Source organism: Schistocerca cancellata, chromosome 1, assembly GCF_023864275.1.
Source record: "Schistocerca cancellata isolate TAMUIC-IGC-003103 chromosome 1, iqSchCanc2.1, whole genome shotgun sequence".
Classification (NCBI taxonomy): domain Eukaryota; kingdom Metazoa; phylum Arthropoda; class Insecta; order Orthoptera; family Acrididae; genus Schistocerca; species Schistocerca cancellata.
This window is the reverse complement of record NC_064626.1, coordinates 646,289,784-646,314,904: the sequence shown is the minus strand read 5'-3', so window position 1 is coordinate 646,314,904 and position 25,121 is coordinate 646,289,784. Positions and strand designations below refer to the sequence as shown.

The following is a 25,121-nucleotide window of genomic DNA, read 5'->3' as shown; positions in this document are numbered from 1 at the left end:
CACATGCTTGGAATGACATGGGGAAGAACCAAAAAAATACAAAAGTTCAAAAAATGTCCGACAGATGGCACTTCATCTCATCAGAATAGCAATAATTAGCATAACAAAGTAAGAGAAAGCAAAGATGATGTTCTTTACAGGAAATGCTCAATTTGTCCACCATCATTCCTCAACAATAGCTGTAGTCGAGGAATAATGTTGTGAACAGCACAGTAAAGCATGTCCGGAGTTATGGTGAGGCATTGGCGTCGGATGTTGTCTTTCAGCATCCCTAGAGATGTCGGTCGATACGATACACTTGCGACTTCAGGTAACCCCAAAGCCAATAATCGCACGGACTGAGGTCTGAGGACCTGGGAGGCCAAGCATAACGAAAGTGGCGGCTGAGCACACGATCACCACCAAAAGACGCGTGCAAGAGATCTTTTACACACCTAGCAATATGAGGTGGAGCGCCATCCTGCATAAACATTGTACGTTCCAGCAGGTGTTTATCAGCCAGGCTGGGGATGATGTGATTCTGTAACATATCAGTGTACCTCTCATCCGTCATGGCAGCAGTTACAAAACCAGAATCACGCATTTCTTCGAAGAAAAAAGGCCCGATAACGGTAGATGTGGTAAATCCAACCCATACCGTGACTTTCTCGTCATGCAATGGAGTTTCCATGACAGTTCTAGGATTTTCGGTAGCCCAAATTCTGCAGTTGTGAGCGTTGACATACCCTCGGAGCGTGAAGTGAGCTTTGTCGGTCCACAACACGTTACTCAACCAATTGTCATCTTCCACCATCTTTTGAAATGCCCACACTGCAAATGCCCTCCGCTTCACTAAATCACCAGGTAACAGTTCGTGATGCCGATGGATTTTGTATGGATAGCATCAGAGGGCACGCCAAAGTGCCAACCAAACAGTAGTGTATGGAATACCGGTGCGACGTGCGACTGCACGAGTGCTGGCTTCCCCATGCATAGACGAACCCGCTACAGTCTCCATTTCTTCCTGAACTGTCTCAGCAGCATTACGCCTTGTGCTCGGTCGGCCACCACGGGGTCTATCATCTATCAACCCGTGGCTTCAAACTTCGAAATCATTCTCCCCACAGCTGCATTTGTCAACGGACCTTTACCCGTTCAGATCCCCTTCCTACGATATGATTGTAACGCTGAACTAGCACATTCCCCATTCTGATAATACAGCTTCACTAAAAGCGCCTTTTCAGGCAACGTCAACATGCTGCGACTGCTGGCGCATCTGATTCTCTCTCTCTCATTACAGCTCCTTTTATACACGTTGTCATGCGCAGTCACTGATGTTTTGCTGTCCAGCGCCATCTGTCGGACATTTTATGAACTATGTGTGGTTTTTTTTTGTTTTTTTTTTGTTTTTGTTCTAATAAAACCCCATGTCATTCCAAGCATGTGTGTCAGTTTTTACCTCTCTTTCTACATTATTCCGTGGTTTATTAAGTTTTCAAATTTATACTGACTTTTTGATCACCCAGTACATTGTATAGAAACATACACTACATAGAGAGGAAATGTAGTTAGCAAAAATCTTGAAATGTTCCTGACCAATTTAGTTCAAATTTTTACATGCAACTCAAATGAACATCTCTGGAAAGAAATAGAGTAACCATTTTTTAAACAACATACATATTATATAAAAATCCTATACCTACACACCTGTACAAAAATAAGTTCTTTAACGTTGTTACCAAAAATCTTTAATAGTTCTTGACTGATTTACTTCAAATTTTTCCGTGTTGCCTAAGTAAACATCAGATGGACACTGACTATATGCGCCGGTCATTCAATAATTAAAGAGAGAAACTGGTCTGGAGAAAAAAGCATTTATTTTTACAAAACAATACTTTTTCTACTTTTCAACATAATCCCCTTGAACAGTTATGTACTTGTTCCAATGACCTACAAGCTTTTTTATTCCAGCTGCAAAAAACTCTTTATCTTGATGTTTTGAACCAATTTCTCACAAACTTTTTCATGTCCTTGTTATCCTGGAACCTCTTCCAATGTAATGCCTACTTCAGGGCACCAAACAAATGGAAATCACTAGGTGATAAATCAGACCTGTAAGGGAGATGAGGCAGTACCTCCCAGCCCTTTTTGTCGATGGTTTCATGGATTAGTTGAGCAATATGAGGACAGGCATTGTCTTGCTGGAGAATCACACCTCTCTGAGATTCATGACATCTCTCTCTCATGGCTGGCTTCACTTTGTTTAAAAGCAAATCTGAGTAGTAGTGGCTGTTCATTGTACGCTCCTCTTTATGAGATAATCAGAAAAAACTGGACCTTCAACATCGCAGAATATCGTCAACATGAATTTTCCTGCTGATGCTCGGGTTTTGAATATTTTCTTGACCAGCGAGTTGGTGTGCTTCCACTCCATGCTTTGTCTTTTTGATTCTGGCTCATAATAGTGAACCCAAGTTTCATCACAAGTTAAAACTTTGTTGAAGAAGTGCTCACCTTCTCTTTTGTCACAATCCTTTAGCTCTGTGCACACTCTCAACCCTGTTTCCTTGTGAAGCCGTGTCAACTGCTTTGGGACCCATCTTGCACATGTCTTCTTGTACTTCAGCTTGTTACAGATACTGTTATGAACTATATCAGTACAAACTTCAACCTTATCAACTTCATTTCCCACAGTCACATGGCAGTTGGCACAAATAATGTCAGCAATTTGACTTTAAAATGAGGGACTTGAAACTGTCACTTGGCCAGAACAGTGTTTGTCAGTCACTGAGTCACGACCATTTTTGAACTGCTCTACACGCTTGTAAAAATTTGCACGATTCATACAACATTCACCATAAACTTTAGACATTCTACAATATATATACTCACCAGTTTCTCGCCTTCTGCAAGTAAAAAACCAATAACAATACGTTTTTCAACTAATGTGGGCGTTTCAAGCAGACTTGCCATCTTGAAATGAATTTTTGATATTATAAACAAAACAATGTTGATACATCAGCTGATAAGGGCTCATCCCAGTGATGCCCACTAACAATTTTTCCCTACACCAATTTGTCTCTTTAATTACTGAATGACACTTGTAAATACAGGTACACTATGTGATCGAAAGTATCCGGACAACTGGCTGAAAATGACTTACAAGTTTGTGGCGCCCTCCATTGGTAATGCTGGAAATCACTATGGTGTTGGCCCAACCTTAGCCTTGATGACAGCTTCCACTCTCGCAGGCATATGTTCAATCAGGTGATTGAAGGTTTCTAGGGGAATGGCAGCCCATTCTTCATGGAGTGCTGGACTGAGGAGAGGTATTGATATTGGTCAGTGAGGCCTGGCAAAAAGTCGCCATTCCAAAACATCCCGAAGGTGTTCTATAGGATTCAGGTCAGGACTCTGTGCAGGCCAGTCCATTACAGGGATATTATTGTCGTGTAACCAGTCCACCACAGGCCATTCATTATGAAGAGGTGCTCGATCGTGTTTAAAGATGCAGTCACCATCCCTGAATTGCTCTTCAACAGTGGGGAGCAAGAAGGTGCTTGAAACGTTAATCTAGGCCTATGCTGTGGTAGTGCCACACAAAACAACAAGGTGTGCAAGTCACCTGCATTAAAGCCACGAGCACACTATAACACCACTACCTCCGAGTTTTACTGTTGGCACTACACACACCGTTCACTGGGCATTCGCCATATCCACACCCTGCCATCGGATAGCCACACTGTGTACTGTGATTCATCATTCCACACAACGTTTTCCCACCGTTCAATCATCAAAAGTTTAGGCTCCTTACACCAAGCGAGGCATCGTTTGACATGTGCCAGCGTGATGTGATGCTTATGAGCAGCCACTCGACCATGAAATCCAAGTTTTCTCACCTCCCGCCTAACTGTCATAGTACTTGCAGTGGATTCTGATGCAGTTTGAAATTCCTGTGTAATGGTCTAGATAGATATCTGCCAATTACACATTACGACCCTCTTCAACTGTCGGCAGTGTGTCAGTCGACAGACAAGGTCGGCCTGTTCGCTTTTGTGCGGTACGTGTCCCTTCATGTTTCCACTTCACTATCACATCAGAAACAGTGGACCTAGAGATGTTTAGGAGTGTGGAAATCTTGCATACAGATGTATGACACTAAAGAAAACCCACTCACTTGACCACATTCGAATTCTGGGAGTTCTGCTGAGTGCCCCATTCTGTTCTCTCATGATGTCTAATGACTACTGAGGTCGCTGATATGGAGTACCTAGCAGTAGGCGGCATCAAAATGCACCTTATATGAAAAATGTATGTTTTTGGTGAGGTCCAGATACTTTTGACCACATAGTGTGTGTGTGTATACACACACACACACACACACACACACACATGCACACAGTATGTAAATCTATGTTACCGTACACAGAGTTGACAAATCATGTGACAGTGATAAGCACATATACAGGTGCCGTTAGTATTGCATGCACAATGTATAAAAGGACAGTGCAGTGGCAGAGCTGTTACTTCTACTCAGGTGATTCATGTTTAAAGGTATCTGATGTGACTATGGCCACAACAGACTTCGAACGCGGAATGGTTGTTGGAGCTAGGCTCATGATTTCAGACTTAACTATCATGATGGACAATGCAGTGGCCACCTGCCTTCACTTAACAATCGAGAGCAATGGCATTTGCGTAGAGATGTCAGTGCTAACAGACAAGCAACACTGTGTGAAATAACTGTGGGACATACAACAAATGTATCTGTTAGGACATTGGGGTGAAATTTGGCATTACTGGGCTATGGCAGCAGACGACCAATCCAAGTGCCTTTGCCAACAACATAACATTGGCTGCAGTGCCTCTCCTGGGCTTGTGACCATATTGGTTGGATCCAACACAACTGGAAAATCAAGGCCTGGTCATATGAGTTCCAATTTCACTTTGGAAGAGCTGATGGTAGGGTTCAAGTGTGAAGCAAACCCATGAAGCGATGGACCTAAGTTTCCAACAAGGTACTGAGCAAGCTGGTGGTGGCTCCATAACAGTGCGGGCTGTGTTTACGTTGAATGGACTGGGTCATCTGGTCCTATTAGACCAATCATTGACTGGGAATGGTTATGTTTTACTACTTTAAGACCATTTGCTGCCATTCATGGACTTCATTTCCCAAACAATGATGGAAATTTTATGGATGACAATGCGCCTTGGCACCGGGCCACAACTGTTCGCAACTGATTTGAAGAACATTCTGGACAATTCGAGTGAATGATTTGGCCACCCAGATTGACAACATGGGACATAGTCAAGAAGTCCATTCATGTACAAAATTCTGAACTGGAAACACTTGCACAATTATTGACGGTTATAGTGACAGCATGGCTCAATACGTCTGCAGGGGCCTTCCAACAACTTGTGGAGTCCATACCATGCTGTGTTGCCACACTGTGCCAGGCAAAAGGAGTTCAATACGATAATAAGAGGTATCCCATGACTTTTGTCACCCCACTGTAAAAAGAAAATGTTCATAGTTGTTAGCGAAAATCTCGAAAAGGACTTTCCCAGTTTACTTCAAATTTTTCACGATGCTCTACTAACCATTAGACAGACAAAAGCTACATATTTTAATATATATATGGCATATAAATATATGTATAATACTTATAGGGGAATTGTCATTAGCAACCATTTCAAAAAATTCTTGCCTGTTTAACTTCAAACTGTTATATGATACCCTAATAACACTCAGATGGACATCGGCTGTATATCTTTTCAAATAACAATGTATAGATTTTCTGTTAAAACTCACTGTGAGAAAGAAAATGCTCTACTTTGAAAATGTGTGGTTTTGTTTTCTTTCTCACACTGAGTTTTATCTAAGATATCAGGGCATTTAAACCATTAAACAAATTATTTTTTCCAGATATATTATTTCTTCTCGTACACAATTTTAAACAAGTATTATATACAAAACTGTGTGCTACTTTGTTTCCTTTATCACAATCAGTTTTAAGAGGGAAGTATTTATGCCTTATTGATTCATGATTAGAATACTAGTATGGAATATGAATAAACTGAAACTTTACAATCCTACCTGTTCACAGACTAAAACTATGAGAAATACTGTCACTCAAGCTACTATTCTAACAGATCCAGCAGCTGGAGAGATCTCTCCTGCACCCCTCATATTAATGACCTCAACTGATTTACACATTGATTTTAACTGACTTCATTTCTCTATCAAGGTTTTGTTTGCAGTAATAATAAACAAGGCTCAAAGTGAGAGAGAGAGAGAGAGAGAGAGAGAGAGAGAGAGAGAGAGAGAGAGAGAGATGTACAGAGAGGGGGGGAGGGGAGAAAATGGACAGAGAGAGGTGGAAGTAGGAAATAGACAGAGAGGGATGAGGAGGACATGGTGGGAGATTTTTTGGGAGATTAGGACATACATACAATTCCTATATATATTTAGTAGTTGCAAAGCATAGCCAGTTTCACTAGTTAATTATAAAATGAGGCCTTGCATAGAGCAAAAGCATGTTCAAACACTTTCAGAAAAATATTCTTTCCTTTAGCACAGAGATGAAGGGAAGTACTAACATAGAAAAACAGCATGCAGTGCTTCTTTCAAAATTCCGTTTTCATGTGTTTTATTACTGGAAAAAATTATATTATATATAGAAAAGTTTCATTGTTCGGGTCCTGACTCTGGTATCCCAAGTTGCTTCAACAGAGGTCAGAGAATGATGATTCACTACTGAAATAAGCAAATGATGCAACTCACTCTTGGTGGCAGCTATTAGCCCAGCCTGGAACAGACATTTCACCCATGTTGTTGCTCTTCAGGCTATGTCACTTCATAGCATTAGTTAGTGACTTGTATAGTGCTGTTGTCTTCTTCAGTTGAAGTCTGGTCTGGGGCAGCTATCCATGCTAGTCAAGCCTGCATAAGTTTCTTTATAACTACTGCAACCTAAATCCACTTGAACCTATTTGCAGTAGTCAAGCCTTTGCCTCCCTCTGCAGCTTTTAATACCCTACCACCACTTGCTTTACACACATTTCCTTTAATTACAAAATAGACTATTCCTCGATGCCCTAGAATGTGTCCTGTTAAAAAATCCCTTCCTTTTGTTTAGTTGTCAAAGCACTTTTCTCTCACATTTTCTACTCATTAGTTATCTGGCCTAAGCAACCAAACTGCAGCATTCTTCTCTAACACACCATATCAAAAGCATCTACTCATCACTTGTTTACACTGCTTATTGGACACAATTCATTTCCATACAAGGCTAACCACAACAACAAATTTATATTGTCTTTTTCGGAAACACTTTTTATGTTAGTGCCAGTCAGCATTTTATATCCTCTTTACTTTGACCATAATCAGTTATTTTGCTGCCAAAATAAGAAAATTCATCTACTGCTTATAGTGTCTCATTTAGTAATCTATTTCTCTCAGCATCCACTGTACATCGGTTACACTCCCTCATTTGACCTTTATTGATGTGCATCTTATAACATTTTTTCAAACCATTGTCCATTCATTCAATTCATCTTTCAAGTCTTTTTTTTTTTTTTGTCTGACAGAATTTCTATGTCATTGGCAAACCTTATCTGAGCTTTTATTTATTATTCTATTCTGCTGCAGCCGAATTATTTTTCAAAAGTTCTCCTTGATTTACTTTACTGCTTACTAAAGTACAGACTGAATAACAAGAAAAAAAAGCATAATTCTTTTCCCCAATTGCCTCCTTCTCACAGCCTTCAGCTCTTAAGTGCGGTAAGGTTTCAGTACAAGTTCCAAACAGTCTTTCACTTGCAGTGTTTATCCCTGGTAAATTCATAATTTGAAAGAATGTATTTCAGTCAACAAAGTCACTAAGTCATAGGGCCCATCTCCCTTGTGTGTTCCTACATTTTTCAGAACCTGAACTGATTTTCAACCAGGTTGGCTTCTATCAGGTTTACCATTCTTCTGTGGATAATTTGTGTTAATATATTGACATAACAAACTGATGCTTCAATAGTATTCACACTCATCAATACCTTCTTTTTCTGGTAATGGTCTTATATTCTTTGTGTAGGTGGAACAGTTTTGGCATGGTTGGGTCTCCCAAGGATATGAACAATTATGAGGGATTGCCACTTATCCTGTGTGCGTTTCCACTTGGGTCACTTGAAGCTCTGTCAAATTCTTCTTGTCTGTCAATCTTAATATTTAGAAATTTGTATTCTCTTTTGCCTGCATCACTTTCAGTTTTTTTTTTTTTTTTTCTTTCAGCAATTTAATTTTATATCTTCCTACTGAACCTCATCATTTTGCTGGTTGTTGTTCTGCTGTCTTGACTATTTCATCTCTCGAAGCTACCCATTCATATTCTATTGTATTTCTGTCACCTATTTCTGTTAGTTCTTGATTAATTCTCTGTGCAATTTCTGGTTATTTCAATTTCCCCAGTCCCATCTTGTTAATTTCCTACCCTTCTGCAATTTCTTCAGCTTTAATCTACATTTAATAACCAATAGATTATGCTCAGAATCCACATTCACTCTTGGAAATGTTTAGCAGTTTAAATTCCAGTTTCTAAATCTTTGTCTTTTCTGGTGTCTACAGGTCTCTTCTATAAATATAATAATCTTTCATGAACCTTACACCACGTGTTAGCAATGATAAAACTGTGCTATGGGAAAATTTCTAACAGGGGGTTCTCTTCGCATTCCTTTTCCTCAGTCCATGTTCTCTTCCTACCTTTCCTGTCTATTCTCTTCCAACTTTTCCTGCTCTATCAGTTCTAGTCCATCATCACAAGTTAATTTTTGTCACCCTTAACATACTGAGTAATTTCTTTTATCTCACCCCCCCCCCCCCCCCCAATGACTGCAATGCTAGTGGGCATATATACAGTAGAATCTCATTAGTACCTCTCTCATTACCGCATTTTCTCGCACAGTACATCCATTTTTGGAAGTCCCAGCACCAACTGAATTAAACACATGTTAAAATGACTTGATTGTGCATTTTCCTCCCCACTTGGTGCATTTAAATTTGGCGGTGTGTAATGTTTGGCTGCTACACCTTTTTCCATTGAGAGTTGTGAGAGTGGCAGGAGAAGACAACCGCACCCATGTGGTGCAGAAATATTCAGGGAGGCAGAGCTATTCAGGTGCCGGCAATTTTGCAAGTCATACAGATCATTTGCTATGGTAGAAATGATGCACAGAAGTAGTTCATATAGGGTGGTGGTAGCTCTAATGACTTCTGTAGTGGCCAAACAAACTGAACAGCATGTAATTCACTCGATGGTCCACTTTGTTGACACTTTAACATTTGACTGACTTTCAGTCCATGATTGTTTTTAGTCCATGATTTTTTTATATGTACCTGTTTGTCATGGATAAAGGACAGTGAGACAGTTTACAAACAAAGAAAGAGGAACATTATTCAGGAAGTAAACAAAAAAGTGAACACAAAGTCACACATACGGCGTGCTGATATTGCACGAGAACTGAACATTCCTCCATCAACATGAAATGCCACAGTGAGAAAATGAAAATAATTGAAGCAGCATGTTTGGAAGGAGAAAACAGCAAATGAAAAAGAGTGCGCAACGGTCAGTTTCCAGAACTAGAAAATGTGCTACTAAAGTGTTTAAAGCAAGCTTTTACTTTGAACATTCCACCTGAAGGTATAATGGTTCATGCTAAAGCAATATACTTGGGACAAAAGTTGGGATGTGTACATTTCAAGATATCCAATGGCTGGATCGAAAGGTTCCAGAACAGACATAATTTATTACATAAATATGTTTGAGGTGAAGCTGGAAGTGTGAACATTTACACTATACGGTCAAAGAAAAACACTCTTCCATCAATCGTAGAAAACTACAGTCCCAATGATGTTTTTAATGCAGTTGAAATGGGCTTATTTTTTTAACCTTCTGCCTGACAAGACTCTTGAATTCAGAAAAGAAAAATGCCATGGTGGGAAATTTATTTTTTAACCTTCTGCCTGACAAGACTCTTGAATTCAGAAAAGAAAAATGCCATGGTGGGAAATTTAGTAAAGAGAGACTGTTTTATTATGTTGTAATGAACGTGGAACAGAAGTACTAGTGCCACTAATAATTGGAAAGGCAAAGAGTCCACAATGCTTCAAAAATATGTAGACAATATATATCTAATGTGAGTGCATGGGTAACAAAAACTATATTCAAACAATCCTTGTGTGCCTGGGATGTGTGATAGGGTTTTAGAAATAGGAAAACCATTCTGTTTATCGAGCATCATGCAGGGCGTCCCCAAGACACATCATATCTATGTAATACAAATGAAGTGTTTTTTTTTTCTCGCAACTGTACATGCCACCTTCAGCCACTAAACCAAGGCATTATAAAATGCCTCAAACAAAAAGATAGGGAGATTCTTATACAGAAGGAGCTGGCTTACCTTGATTCTGCTATGAGAAAGGTTACAATCTTTGACACTATTTATTTTATTTAAAAAGAAAGATGATGAGACTTACCCAACAAAAGCGCTGGCAGGTCGATAGACACACAAATAAACACAAACATACACACAAAACTCTAGCTTTCGCAACCAATGGTTGCCTCGTCAGGAAAGAGGGAAGGAGAAGGAAAGACAAAAGGATTGGGTTTTAAGGGAGAGGGTAAGGAGTCATTCCAATCCTGGGAGCGGAAAGACTTACCTTAGGGGGAAAAAAGGACAGGTTTACACTCGCACACACACACATATCCATCCACACATACACAGACACAAGCAGACATTTGTAAAGGCAAAGAGTTTGGGCAGAGATGTCAGTCGGGACGGAAGTACAGAGGCAAAGATGATGTTGAAAGACAGGTGAGGTATGAGCGGCGGCAGATTGAAATTAGCGGAGATTGAGGCCTGGCGGATAGCGAGAAGAGAGGATATGCTGAAGGGCAAGTTCCCATCTCCGGAGTTCTGACAGGTTGGTGTTAGTGGGAAGTATCCAGATAACCCGGACGGTGTAACACTGTGCCAAGATGTGCTGGCCGTGCACCAAGGCATGTTTAGCCACAGGGTGATCCTCATTACCAACAAACACTGTCTGCCAGTGTCCATTCATGCGAATGGACAGTTTGTTGCTGGTCATTCCCACATAGAACGCTTCACAGTGTAGGCAGGTCAGTTGGTAAATCACGTGGGTGCTTTCACACGTGGCTCTGCCTTTGATCGTGTACACCTTCCGGGTTACAGGACTGGAATAGGTGGTGGTGGGGGGGTGCATGGGACAGGTTTTACACCGGGGGCGGTTACAGGGGTAGGAGCCAGAGGGTAGGGAAGGTGGTTTGGGCATTTCATAGGGATGAACTAAGAGGTTACGAAGGTTAGGTGGACGGCGGAAAGACACTCTTGGTGGAGTGGGGAGGATTTCATGAAGGATGGATCTCATTTCAGGGCAGGATTTGAGGAAGTCGTATCCCTGCTGGAGAGCCACATTCAGAATCTGATCCAGTCCCGGAAAGTATCCTGTCACAAGTGGGGCACTTTTGGGGTTCTTCTGTGGAAGGTTCCGGGTTTGAGGAGATGAGGAAGTGGCTCTGGTTATTTGCTTCTGTACCAGGTCGGGAGGGTAGTTACGGGATGCAAAAGCTGTTTTCAGGTTGTTGGTGTAATGGTTCAAGGATTCCGGACTGGAGCAGATTCGTTTGCCACGAAGACCTAGGCTGTAGGGAAGGGACCGTTTGATGTGGAATGGGTGGCAGCTGTCATAATGGAGGTACTGTTGCTTGTTGGTGGGTTTGATGTGGACGGACGTGTGAAGCTGGCCATTGGACAGGTGGAGGTCAACGTCAAGGAAAGTGGCATGGGATTTAGAGTAGGACCAGGTGAATCTGATGGAACCAAAGGAGTTGAGGTTGGAGAGGAAATTCTGGAGTTCTTCTTCACTGTGAGTCCAGATCATGAAAATGTCATCAATAAATCTGTACCAAACTTTGGGTTGGCAGGCCTGGGTAACCAAGAAGGCTTCCTCTAAGCGACCCATGAATAGGTTGGTGTACGAGGGGGCCATCCTGGTACCCATGGCTGTTCCCTTTAATTGTTGGTATGTCTGGCCTTCAAAAGTGAAGAAGTTGTGGGTCAGGATGAAGCTGGCTAAGGTAATGAGGAAAGAGGTTTTAGGTAGGGCGGCAGGTGATCGGCGTGAAAGGAAGTGCTCCATCGCAGCGAGGCCCTGGACATGCGGAATATTTTGGGTTGGCAGGCCTGGGTAACCAAGAAGGCTTCCTCTAAGCGACCCATGAATAGGTTGGTGTACGAGGGGGCCATCCTGGTACCCATGGCTGTTCCCTTTAATTGTTGGTATGTCTGGCCTTCAAAAGTGAAGAAGTTGTGGGTCAGGATGAAGCTGGCTAAGGTAATGAGGAAAGAGGTTTTAGGTAGGGCGGCAGGTGATCGGCGTGAAAGGAAGTGCTCCATCGCAGCGAGGCCCTGGACATGCGGAATATTTGTGTATAAGGAAGTGGCATCAATGGTTACAAGGATGGTTTCCGGGGGTAACAGACTGGGTAGGGATTCCAGGCGTTCGAGAAAGTGGTTGGTGTCTTTGATGAAGGATGGGAGACTGCATGTAATGGGTTGAAGGTGTTGATCTACGTAGGCAGAGATGCGTTCTGTGGGGGCTTGGTAACCAGCTACAATGGGACGGCTGGGATGATTGGGTTTGTGAATTTTGGGAAGAAGGTAGAAGGTGGGGGTGCGGGGTGTTGGTGGGGTCAGGAGGTTGATGGAGTCAGGTGAAAGGTTTTGTAGGGGGCCTAAGGTTCTGAGGATTCCTTGAAGCTCCGCCTGGACATCAGGAATGGGATTACCATGGCAAACTTTGTAAGTAGTGTTGTCTGAAAGCTGACGCAGTCCCTCAGCCACATACTCCCGACGATCAAGTACCACAGTCGTGGAACCCTTGTCCGCCGGAAGAATGACGATGGATTGGTCAGCCTTCAGATCACGGATAGCCTGGGCTTCAGCAGTGGTGATGTTGGGAGTAGGATTGAGGTTTTTTAAGAAGGATTGAGAGGCAAGGCTGGAAGTCAGAAATTCCTGGAAGGTTAGGAGAGGGTGATTTTGAGGAAGAGGAGGTGGGTCCCGCTGTGACGGAGGACGGAACTGTTCCAGGCATGGTTCAATTTGGATAGTATCTTGGGGAGTTGGATCATTAGGAGTAGGATTAGGATCATTTTTCTTCGTGGCGAAGTGATATTTCCAGCAGAGAGTACGGCTGTAGGACAGTAAATCTTTGACAAGGGCTGTTTGGTTAAATCTGGGAGTGGGGCTGAAGGTGAGGCCTTTGGATAGGACAGAGGTTTCGGATTGGGAGAGAGGTTTGGAGGAGAGGTTAACTACTGAATTGGGGTGTTGTGGTTCCAGATTGTGTTGATTGGAGTTTTGAGGTTTTGGAGGGAGTGGAGCTGGAAGTGGGAATGACCAGCAACAAACTGTCCATTCGCATGAATGGACACAGGCAGACAGTGTTTGTTGGTAATGAGGATCACCCTGTGGCTAAACATGCCTTGGTGCACGGCCAGCACATCTTGGCACAGTGTTACACCGTCCGGGTTATCTGGATACTTCCCACTAACACCAACCTGTCAGAACTCCGGAGATGGGAACTTGCCCTTCAGCATATCCTCTCTTCTCGCTATCCGCCAGGCCTCAATCTCCGCTAATTTCAATCTGCCGCCGCTCATACCTCACCTGTCTTTCAACATCATCTTTGCCTCTGTACTTCCGTCCCGACTGACATCTCTGCCCAAACTCTTTGCCTTTACAAATGTCTGCTTGTGTCTGTGTATGTGTGGATGGATATGTGTGTGTGTGCGCGCGAGTGTAAACCTGTCCTTTTTTCCCCCTAAGGTAAGTCTTTCCGCTCCCGGGATTGGAATGACTCCTTACCCTCTCCCTTAAAACCCAATCCTTTTGTCTTTCCTTCTCCTTCCCTCTTTCCTGACGAGGCAACCATTGGTTGCGAAAGCTAGAGTTTTGTGTGTATGTTTGTGTTTATTTGTGTGTCTATCGACCTGCCAGCGCTTTTGTTGGGTAAGTCTCATCATCTTTCCTTTTAAATATATTTTTCCCACGTGGAATGTTTCCCTCTATTATACACTATTTATTTTGTAAGATGTGTCTGGGATTCTGAAAGCACAATCTCAAATAGCTTCAAGAAAGCTAGCTTTCATCAGATGCCAATACTTACTGAAGACATCACACTGGAAAATGAAGTAATTGCAGCTGAACAATGGCAGAAAACAATGGGGCTAGAAGAAAACACTGACTACCTTAGCTTTGATGAATATGTTGATTGTGACGAAGAGGTTTCCATCTGTCAGTCCATGACAACTGATGTAGTACTACAGGAACAGATGGCACAGAAACAAGAGGAAAGTGTAGACGAGGATGAATTGGAGCCTCTACTGGTTCCTACAATGTCAAAACCTACAGTTAAGCTTTATATCTAGAGTTTTGAAATTGACAAAGAAGCTATGAACACATTAACTAAGGCGGACAATACAATATTAAAATCAGGACAAAAGAAACAGTTAACTGTTGAAATGTTTTTCAAACCTTTATGAAGATGTGACAATGAACTGTATGTTATCATGCTACAGTTTGGTTAGGCTAACAAAATGTACAATATACCAATACTTTGTTGAAATGACTACCCCTGTTCTGTTACCAGTAGTAATTCAGTACTGGGGGGACACTATATGAACCATGTCTGTCTGTTTTTAGAGCAGTAATTAAAATTGCAATTTTAGTGTATTTTTATTTTTCTTTACCAAATGCCAGGTACTTATTTTGGATGCTAGAGAGTGCATTCTCACATCATGGGACTTTCCTGCATTCCAGTTTGGTGATAGCAAAAGTATATATGCCCAATATACCGGATTTAGACAATGTCACAGTTTTGCTTATTGTATAATATAGCACAAGTTTGAGAGTTTTTGGGTTTCATGATCCGAATGTGATCTTGAAGAGGAGCATTTTAAATTACAATTTTTTTGCTATAGCATGTCATGGTCTCATATTGCCTCAAATGTTGTACCTGTAATTCTATATTTTCATCAATGAAAAAACCTTATAATTACTAAATTAGTAATTTTTAGTAGCCTCATGGAGGTAGTACATTACATATTACATGTGTACATTTCCCATGGGGCAAAAATGTTTTGGTGTATTTGGTGCTTTGTGCAAAGTGGTCACACACAAATCTACATGTACATCTACATCTACACAGATACTCCACAAGCCACCATACAGTGTGTGGTGGAAGGTACCCTGTACCACTACTGATCATTCCCATTACCGTCTATATGCCTCCATGCATAATTCCTGATATATTATCCATGGTCCTTAAGCGCAAAGTATGTTGGTGGCAGCAGAATCATTCAGCTGTCAGCTTCAAATGATGGTTATTTAAATTTTCTCTATCACGTTCTTCAAAGAAAATGTTGCCATCATTCCAGGGATTCCCATTTGAGTTCCCGAAGCATTTCTTAACAGTTACGTGTTGTTCAAACTTACTGGTAACAAAACTAGCAGCCTGCATCTGAATTGCTTTGATGTCCTCCTTCAATCCGATCTGGCACAGATCCCAAACATTTGAGCAGTATTCAAGAACAGGTGCACCACCATCCTATATGAGATCTCTTTTACAGATGAACTACACTTTCCTAAAATTCTCCCAATAAACCTAAGTTGACCATTCACCTTCCCTACCAAATCCTCACATGCTCATTCCATTTCATATCATTTTGCAACACAACGCCCAGATATTTGTATGACATGACCATATCAAGCAGGACAGTATTAATGCTGTATCTGAATGTTACAATTTGTTTTTCCGATTGATCCACATTAACTTAAGTTTTTGCACATTTAGTGCTGCAAATAGACTACAGTATTTCGTAAATACAAGACAACATACCAACAATATTACATGGGATTTTCAAAGGTACCACCATCCCAAGAATCTTTCACCACAAGGGGATAAAGAACAAAAAAGTTATGTAAACTTCGAACACATGTGCATTTTGTGAACATCCACCTGAAGAGGAACCTGTCGGTTCAAAGCCGATTATGGCACTATTTACTTCAATATACAGCATTATTAATAATGGCTGGCAGCTGTCTTTTTCTATGAAAGCATCACATACATTTTGTACATAGCCACAGTCTCAAAACATCACTTTGAGAAAATAGCACAACTTAAAACAAAAAAATTCCTAAAAACAAGGATCCCATTTATTTTTTCTCTTTGACTAAAGCTTTCTGCTTTGCACAGGATAGAAAAATTACAGATTATTAAAATGGTGTTTACATGGTACGAAACTGATGTTTATCGTTAAAAATGAAGTGGATTAAGAACAAATATTAAATGTGTGTATCTCACCTGAAAAAGGGAGGGAAAGGGGGGGGGGGGGGACCAAACTGCTTGGTCATGGGTCCCTTGTTCCTACTGTAACAATTCGACAAGGGAAAGAATAAAACTAACTAGACATACAGTACAATACCCAAGAACGACAGAAGAGCAACGAACACTGCATGGAACAAAACAGGACAAGAAAAACACATAGAGGTGCAAGAAACAGGGGAAGAGAGTAAAACAGGAGAGAAGAATACTGTGGCTGGCTGATCATGAAAATAAAAGGATAACCCAGCCACTCTGCAACACATTAAAACCTCCACTCTAAAAGCACTATGGTGGAAGACACTGGTCGAGAAGCCAGTTTTGAAACTTATCTGCCCCAATGACAAAAGAACAGCCAACACCTTGGGCGGACTTGGAACCATCAGTGCACAAAAATATTTTATCAGCAAGTTGTGAGCGAAGTTCGAGAAATTTGCAGCGATAGGTCAGCTCGGGAGTCGAATCCTTCGGGAATGAGCTGAGGTCAAAATGAACTCAAACCTGTGTCTGAAGCCAAGGTGGTGAAGGGCTCTCCCTCATTTGGAAAGTGGCAAAAAGTGTGAACTGCAGCTGCTGAAGCAGGTGACAAAAGCGGACGCCAGGAGGTCGCAGAGAAGAAATGTACATCTCATACTGGCTGTCAAGAATGTCATTCATAAAAAAAAGGGTCAAATGTTGGGTGGCCTGGCACGGAAGAAAGCCGACACGCATACCTACTCAGTAGGATGTCATGCCGGTATGACAATGGTAGTTCACCAGCTTCTGCATAGATTCTCAACAGGGCTAGTACGGAAGGCACAGTGGCAAGACAGATCCCCAATTGTATTGAGGCGGCATAAGATAGACGGCCGTGCAGAGGAGTAGACAATGCAAACATAATCCAACTTGGAGCAGACAAGAGATCGATAGAGGCGGAGGAGGACATTCCGGTCAGTTCCCCAAGAGGTACCACTCAATACACAAAGTACATTTAGAGACTGGGTGCAGCGTGCAGCCAGGTAGGATACATGGGGAAACCAACTGCGTTTCCTGTCAAACGTAAGCCCTAAGAACTTTGTTGCATCCACGAACGGGAGAACATTTTGGCCCAGTCGCAAGACCAGTGGAAGAAACACCTTGTACCACCAGAAGTTGACGCAAACGGATTTGGTAGCAGAAAAGCGGAAACCATTTGTGACACTCCATGAATAGAGACGGTCCAGACAACGCTGAAGACAGCGTTGCAGGAGACAGCTGCTGGGAGCTGCAATAAATAGTAAAGTCGTTAACGAAAAGAGAGGTGGAAATGCTAGCTGGAAGGCAGTCCATAATGGGGTTGATGGCTATGGCGAAGAGGATGACACTCACTATGGAGCCCTGAGGTACCCTGTTCTCCTGTGAAAAAGTGTGGGATAAGGAGGAACCCACACATACCTGGAAAACTCTGTGTGTTAAAAATTCCCAGATGAAAGTGAGAAGACTACCGCGAAGGCTCCATGTGTGCATAGTACGTAGAATGCCTGTCTGCCAACAGGTATCATAGGCTTTCTTCAAATCAAAGAAAACAGCTACTGTTTCTCGCTTCTGCAATGAACGTCGACAGGGTGACGAGATGATCAACCGCTGAGTGGCACTTTCGAAACCCACACTGAGCATTAGTGAGAAGATGGTGTGACTCCAGCCACCACACTAATCAACCATTGACCATGCGTTCCATCACCTTACAGACGCTGCTGGTAAGGGAAATTGGACGACAGCTGGAAGGAAGGGATTTATCTTTACCAGACTTAGGTAGGGGAACAATAATAGCTTCACGCTAAAGCATGGTAAATACACCATCAGTCCAAATATGGTTGTAAGTATCGAGGAGAAAGTGTTTTCCTGCAGGAGGAAGATTCTGCAGCATGAGGACGTGGATTGTATCAGACCCAGGAGCAGAGGAACTGGATGAGGAGAGAGCACGTTCGAGCTCCCTCATAGTAAAAGGAGTTTGTAGTATTCTCGATTCAAAGAGAGAAAAGAGATTGCACGAGCCTCCTCCACCTGTTTCAGAGGAAGGAAGGAAGGCAGGCAGGATGGTAGTGGGTGGAGCTTGAAACCTCCGCAAAGTACTGGCCCAAAGCGTTGGAAACATCCACAGGGTCGACTATGACGTTTCCCGCCACAGTCAGACCAGGGATTGGGGAGTGGGTGCTAGACCCAGAAAGCCGGCGTAGGCTACCCCAAACAAGAAAGGACAGAGTAAAACTGCTGAACGAACTGGTCAAGGAAACCCAGCATGCTTTCTTGCTTTCCTTAATAGTGCGATGGCACTGCACACGTAGTTGCTTGTAAAGATGCAGTTCATTAACATAGGATGACGGTGAAAGATGCGAAGCGCACGTTTTTGGGCGCCAATTGTATTGCCGCACTCCACAGTCCACCAAGGGACCAGGACCCGACTGGGAGAAGTAGTAGAACGAGGGATAGAGGATCCAGCAGCTCAGAGAATAACTTCAACGAGGTGCTCGAAGTGATCATCACAGCTGGGAAACGGCCGTTCGTCGAGGGCTACCAAGGAGGAATATAGCCTCCAGTCAGCAAGGGAGAATTTCCAATGAGTGGAAAGGGCAGTGCAGGGAAAGGGCAGTGCAGGGAAAGGGCAGTGCAGGGAAAGGGCAGTGCAGGGAAAGGGCAGTGCAGGGAAAGGGCAGTGCAGGGAAAGGGCAGTGCAGGGAAAGGGCAGTGCAGGGAAAGGGCAGTGCAGGGAAAGGGCAGTGCAGGGAAAGGGCAGTGCAGGGAAAGGGCAGTGCAGGGAAAGGGCAGTGCAGGGAAAGGGCAGTGCAGGGAAAGGGCAGTGCAGGGAAAGGGCAGTGCAGGGAAAGGGCAGTGCAGGGAAAGGGCAGTGCAGGGAAAGGGCAGTGCAGGGAAAGGGCAGTGCAGGGAAAGGGCAGTGCAGGGAAAGGGCAGTGCAGGGAAAGGGCAGTGCAGGGAAAGGGCAGTGCAGGGAAAGGGCAGTGCAGGGAAAGGGCAGTGCAGGGAAAGGGCAGTGCAGGGAAAGGGCAGTGCAGGGAAAGGGCAGTGCAGGGAAAGGGCAGTGCAGAGAAAGGGCAGTGCAGGGAAAGGGCAGTGCAGGGAAAGGGCAGTGCAGGGAAAGGGCAGTGCAGAGAAAGGGCAGTGCAGGGAAAGGGCAGTGCAGGGAAAGGGCAGTGCAGGGAAAGGGCAGTGCAGGGAAAGGGCAGTGCAGGGAAAGGGCAGTGCAGGGAAAGGGCAGTGCAGGGAAAGGGCAGTGCAGGGAAAGGGCAGTGCAGGGAAAGGGCAGTGCAGGGAAAGGGCAGTGCAGGGAAAGGGCAGTGCAGGGAAAGGGCAGTGCAGGGAAAGGGCAGTGCAGGGAAAGGGCAGTGCAGGGAAAGGGCAGTGCAGGGAAAGGGCAGTGCAGGGAAAGGGCAGTGCAGGGAAAGGGCAGTGCAGGGAAAGGGCAGTGCAGGGAAAGGGCAGTGCAGGGAAAGGGCAGTGCAGGGAAAGGGCAGTGCAGGGAAAGGGCAGTGCAGGGAAAGGGCAGTGCAGGGAAAGAGCGATACAGGGAAAGAAAAGTATAGAGGAGAGCAGTATAAGAGAGGAGAGACTTACAAATAAACCAATGCAAATGAGGTTCAAGAGCCCATGGAGGCATGAGACATCTCCCCAAGAGGGGGGAAAAGGACAGAAGAAGAGGAGACAAGCAGCACTGAAAGAGAAGCTGCAAGGGCCGGGGCCCCGCAGTTGCCAAGCATGTACTCACCAAAGAGTGGTGAGCTCCCTAAGGGGAGAACAATAGTTAAACAAAGGTAAAGAATGGTTCCCTAAGAACAAATGGAAGGTACTAAAAGGTTATGAACCTAAGACTCCCAAGAAGAGAATGGAGTTAAGAGACCTCTCCTATGATTAGTACAGGTAATTAGTGAATGAGGGAAGCACCTGATGCTCCTAGTTCAGAGGAGAAACAAATCCAGAGCAAGCCAAGACAGGAAACAAGGAATTGGACCTACAGTAATGCAGTCTTTTATTTTCAGTATGGCAGTAATCCAACAAGACTACCCTCTTGTTAGCACCACCTTCCACCAAAAGTTGCAAATCCAGATGGCTATCTCTGAAATAAATTGGGGAGAGCTCAAGTCAGGGCCCCAAATTTAGGAAGGTTTATCTGGGCAAGGTTGGTCCAATCTTTGTGAGGGGACAGGAACAGTGGATTGGCTGTTCAAGATGTCGCCACAGGATGTGGGAAGCTGCCAGTCAAGACAGCAATGCAACTATTCAAGGCTGCCAAGTTATCAGTCTATGTGCCAAAACTACTTAAGGATGTTCCTCTATAGAGACTGTTAGAGACATTACGAGTTCAGAACCAGACATGCTGCTGAACCGGAAGTTGGTTGGTTGATTTGGGGGAGGATTAGAGAAGGATGGGGAAGGAAGGCGGCTGTGCCCTATCACAGGAACCATCCTGGTATTTACCTGAAATGATTTTGGGAAAATCTAAATCAGGGTGGTCGGACACGGCTTTGAATTGTCGTCCTCCCAAATGCAAGTCCAGTGTGTTAACCATTGTGCCACCTGGCTTGGTCAGAATGTTGGAACTGTTGGCCAAACCTGCGAGAAGCCACAGAAAAATGCCTGAGGGAAATGCAGGAGCAAGCTCTAAAATATTATTCAGAGTCATCAAGGGCATCAAAGGTGACAGTGGTGGCTGGAAGCAGTGCAGATAAACTTGCAGCACAGTAAGTGGGTAACTGCTGCCTTGATTTGCCTCCTGAGAAGACAGAAGATGGACATGGCACTGATTCTGTTACCCAAGTTGCATTTAGTGGGCATATCAGGCCTTGGAGGAACTAGAGATAAGTTAATTTATGACAGGACCTGAATTTATGTTTAAAATGGAATTTCAGTCATAATGATGGCAAATTTCTGTTCCAAGGACTTCATGACCATCAGAATGAAGCATTGTGAGTAAGTGAGCACAAGGAACGTGGTACTGGCCTCAGCATACTTTCCTTATGAGGACAGTGCTCCTCCACCCAAGGAAATGAGGAAACTCAAGACAGCTGCTTGCAGGTGAACATCAACTACTGGTTGCTTGTGATGCCAATGGCCACAACCTGGTTTGGGGAAGTAGTGATATCAACAGGAGAAGTGAGTTCCTACTTGAATACCTGTTGAAGCGTAACCTAGAAATCTCAAATTATCCTAACCTGACCACATGGACATTGAGTTTAAGATGGAAACAGGTGCTAGACAGACCACTGCCTGTAAGAATCCTAAGAAAGCAGACTTAAACTCAGACCTATATAAAGTTAAAATATGAAGAAATCAAGTAGAGTTAGAGGAAATGGCAAATGTGAGGCACTGGTTTACATTAACAAGTGGGAGAAATGGAAATCTGACAAGGAATGTATAGATTCCAAGACACTCCAGCCAGCAGTTTGCGAGAATGTTTCAAACTTTTAAGTTACTGGTCCCAGTTGTTATCTTTCCAGCTTTGTTGCAACAAACAGGAGAGGGATTAATCAGCCTCATATGTGGTCTGTTTTTGGAACCATTCCTAATGCTTGAAAAACAGTGAAGGAGCTTAGGTGCACGAGCCATTCCAAATGCCTGAAGGACAGAGAAGGTTGTTTTCATTCTGAACCCAGGGAGGATTGATCATACCATGGCTCAGGTCATGAAACTGATCAGTCTGTCCTCCTTTCTTCTAAAGACATTAGGAAACTGGTTAATGCGTATGTTGGGGAAAGGAGATTAAGTGAGGTTTCTCTACATGAAAACTTGCATACATCAACCAGGCAAATCATGTGAAACAGCACTTCACCAATTTGTTGGAAAACTAGAAATGGCACTACACTTTCAGGAAATAACATTCTGCTCTCTTCATGGGTATTGAGGGGGCTTTCAGCAACACAATCTTCGAATCCATGGTTAGAGCCACAGAAGAGTATTTAGTTAGTTAGTCACATGTTCCATAGATCATTTGAATGATTCTTTTATTAAAATGATGGGGCAAATTAATACCCTGTTTTTTTTTTAAGTCTACCATATGCAACTACTCTTGAAAACAAATCGGTTACCAGTTTCTAAATAGAAATTGGTTCATGGAAACAAGTTGTCCAGGAGAAATGATTTTCAATTAGACTTAAAATTTACTTGGTACCCATCAGATATTTTATGTAATTGGGCAAATGAGCAAAGATTTTTTGATGCAGTGTACTGAACTCCTTTCTGAGACACTGTCAACTTTAATAATGGGTAATAAAGCCCATTTTTTTCCTTCTAGTGTTGTAGGTGTGGACATCACAGTTCTTCTCAAATCATGATGGATCATTTATGATGAATTTCATTAGCAACAGCACAGTTAAAATTTCTAGCTCCTTAAAGAGGAACCTACATGACATCTGTGAGTGAACACCACATAATATTCCTACTCATCACTTTTCTGCAATTAATACTTTCTTTCTCAGCAGTGAGTTATCCCACAAAATTATCGCAAATGACATTACTGAGTGGAAACATGCAAAATATGTCAGGAGGTTAATTCGCTTGTTTCCTAGATTAGCAATTATACGAAGAGGAAAAGTAGCGGAACTTACTGTCTGAGAAGCTCAGTAATATGTTACTTCCAGTTTACAAGTTTTCATTAATATGTACACCCAAAAATTTGGAACATTGTAGCCTACTGACAGACTTCTGCTCATGTGCTACATCAATTATTGGTGTGACTATTTGTTGTACAGAACTGAAAATTGTGTTTTTTTTTTCCTTCCCAAAATTAGGGAGAGTCCGTTTCCTGAGAACCATTTAATAATTCTTTAGAAAACATAATTTACAGTTTATTCTGTTGTTTTCTCTCTAATGAGATTTATTATAACTCTAGTGTCACCTAAAAACAGCTGATTGTTAAGTGGACGATCATTCACATGTAGCTCTGATGCCATGTTCAATCACATCCCAGATGTGTTCAACCGGGTGCAGACATGGTGAACTGGGAGACCAGCACATCAACTGGAACTTGCAACTATGTTCCTCAGATCACTCCATCACACTCCTGGCCTTGTGATGCCGTGCATTATATTGTTGAAAAATGACACTGCTGTCAAGGAACATGATTGTCATCAAGGAGTGTACATGGCCTATAACTGGTGTACAATACACCTTGGCTGTCATGCTGCCTTGCACAAGCTCCACTGGATCCATGGATGCCCACTTGAATGTTCCCCAGGGTGTAATTGAACCACTGCCAGCTTGTCTTCATCCCGCATTAAAAGTGTCACGGAGCTGTTCCCCTGTACGACGATGAATTTATACCCTCCCACAACATGATGAAGAAGGTATCAGGATTCATTAGACCATGCAATGATCTGCCACGGTGCCAATGTCCCAGTGCCGATGGTCACATGCCCATTTCAGCTGTATTATTAACACTTGCACATGCATTGGTCGTCGGCTGCAAAAACACATCATTAGGAGTATTCAGAGCACTGTGAGTTCAGACACACTTGTGCTCAGCCCAACATGAAAGTCTGATGTTATTATCGCCATAGTTCACTGCCTGTCCTGTTTTACTAGCCTGCCCAGCCTACGTCGTCTGACATATGTAATGAAGGGTGGTTGCCCAACCCCACGATGTGAGGATTTGGTCTCACCTTGGTTTCACTATGTGTTGAAAACACTCACCACAGCTCTCCTAAAACACTGGACAAGTCATGCAGTTTCTGAAATGCTGAAGCTGAGTCTCTGGGCCATCACATTCTGCCCTCTGTCAAAATCAGATAGATTGGGCGCATTTCCCATTCTTTACATAGACAGCATGCTCACTGATACTGCGTGCACCATACATGTGCCTGACTAACAGTCATTCCTCACCAGGTGACTCTGCTATTGCAATGGCTTTAGACCAATAGTAGGTCAGTGGTCATATTGTTCTGGCTGGTCAGCGTAGTATAATGAATAGGAATGGACCCCAAACTGAACCCTGTGGGACTCCCTTTGTGATTACTCTACAGCCACTAAAATATGCTACCCTTCCAACATTGTTTTAATTATTCAGCACAACTTCTTGCAATCTGTTTGCTATGTACGATTCAAACCCGCTGTGTGTGAAGCCATCAGTTCCACAAAACATGAGGTTTTTCTACAAGAGTAATATGATCTACACAATCAAATGCCTTCAAAAGATAAAAATGCCAAATAGCAATAATGTATTATTTAAAGCTTTTGCTATTTGATGAGTGAATATATAAGCAGCATTCCCAGATAAGCAACTCCTCTGGAATCCAAACTGTGATATGCAAACTAAATTGTTTCTACTGAAGTGTGAGATTACTCTTGAGTACATTCCTTTTTTGAATATTTTGGAAAAAGATATCAGTAAGGAAATGCGGCAATAATTGTTTAACTCTTTCTTGTCACCTTTCTAATAAAGAGGTTTACAACTGCACATTTTAACCCACCTGAAAAAATTCTCTCTGCTAGTGATGCATTACATGTATCACCAAGGACGTTACTTATTAATTTGGAACAATTTTTCAGAATTCTGTTTGAAATTCCATCAACCCTACATAAGTTGCGCTCTCTCTCTCTCTCTCAGGATTCTGCTATTTCAGTGAAGAAGGTTTGTGCTACTACTTCTAGTTGCTTAAAGTTGCATGTGATGACATTTTCAATATAGTCTCTTACTTCTTCAACTGAACAATTTACACTATTT

The 25,121-nt window shown here is 42.8% G+C and overlaps 1 protein-coding gene across 2 annotated transcripts in view; it reads right to left on the bottom strand.

Annotated features, from left to right (window-relative positions):
• The window catches only part of LOC126183417 (ubiquitin-protein ligase E3C), a 216,554-nt gene that overhangs the window by 61,915 nt on the left and 129,518 nt on the right, over positions 1-25,121 (bottom strand). The gene's annotated exons all lie outside the window — the stretch shown is intronic.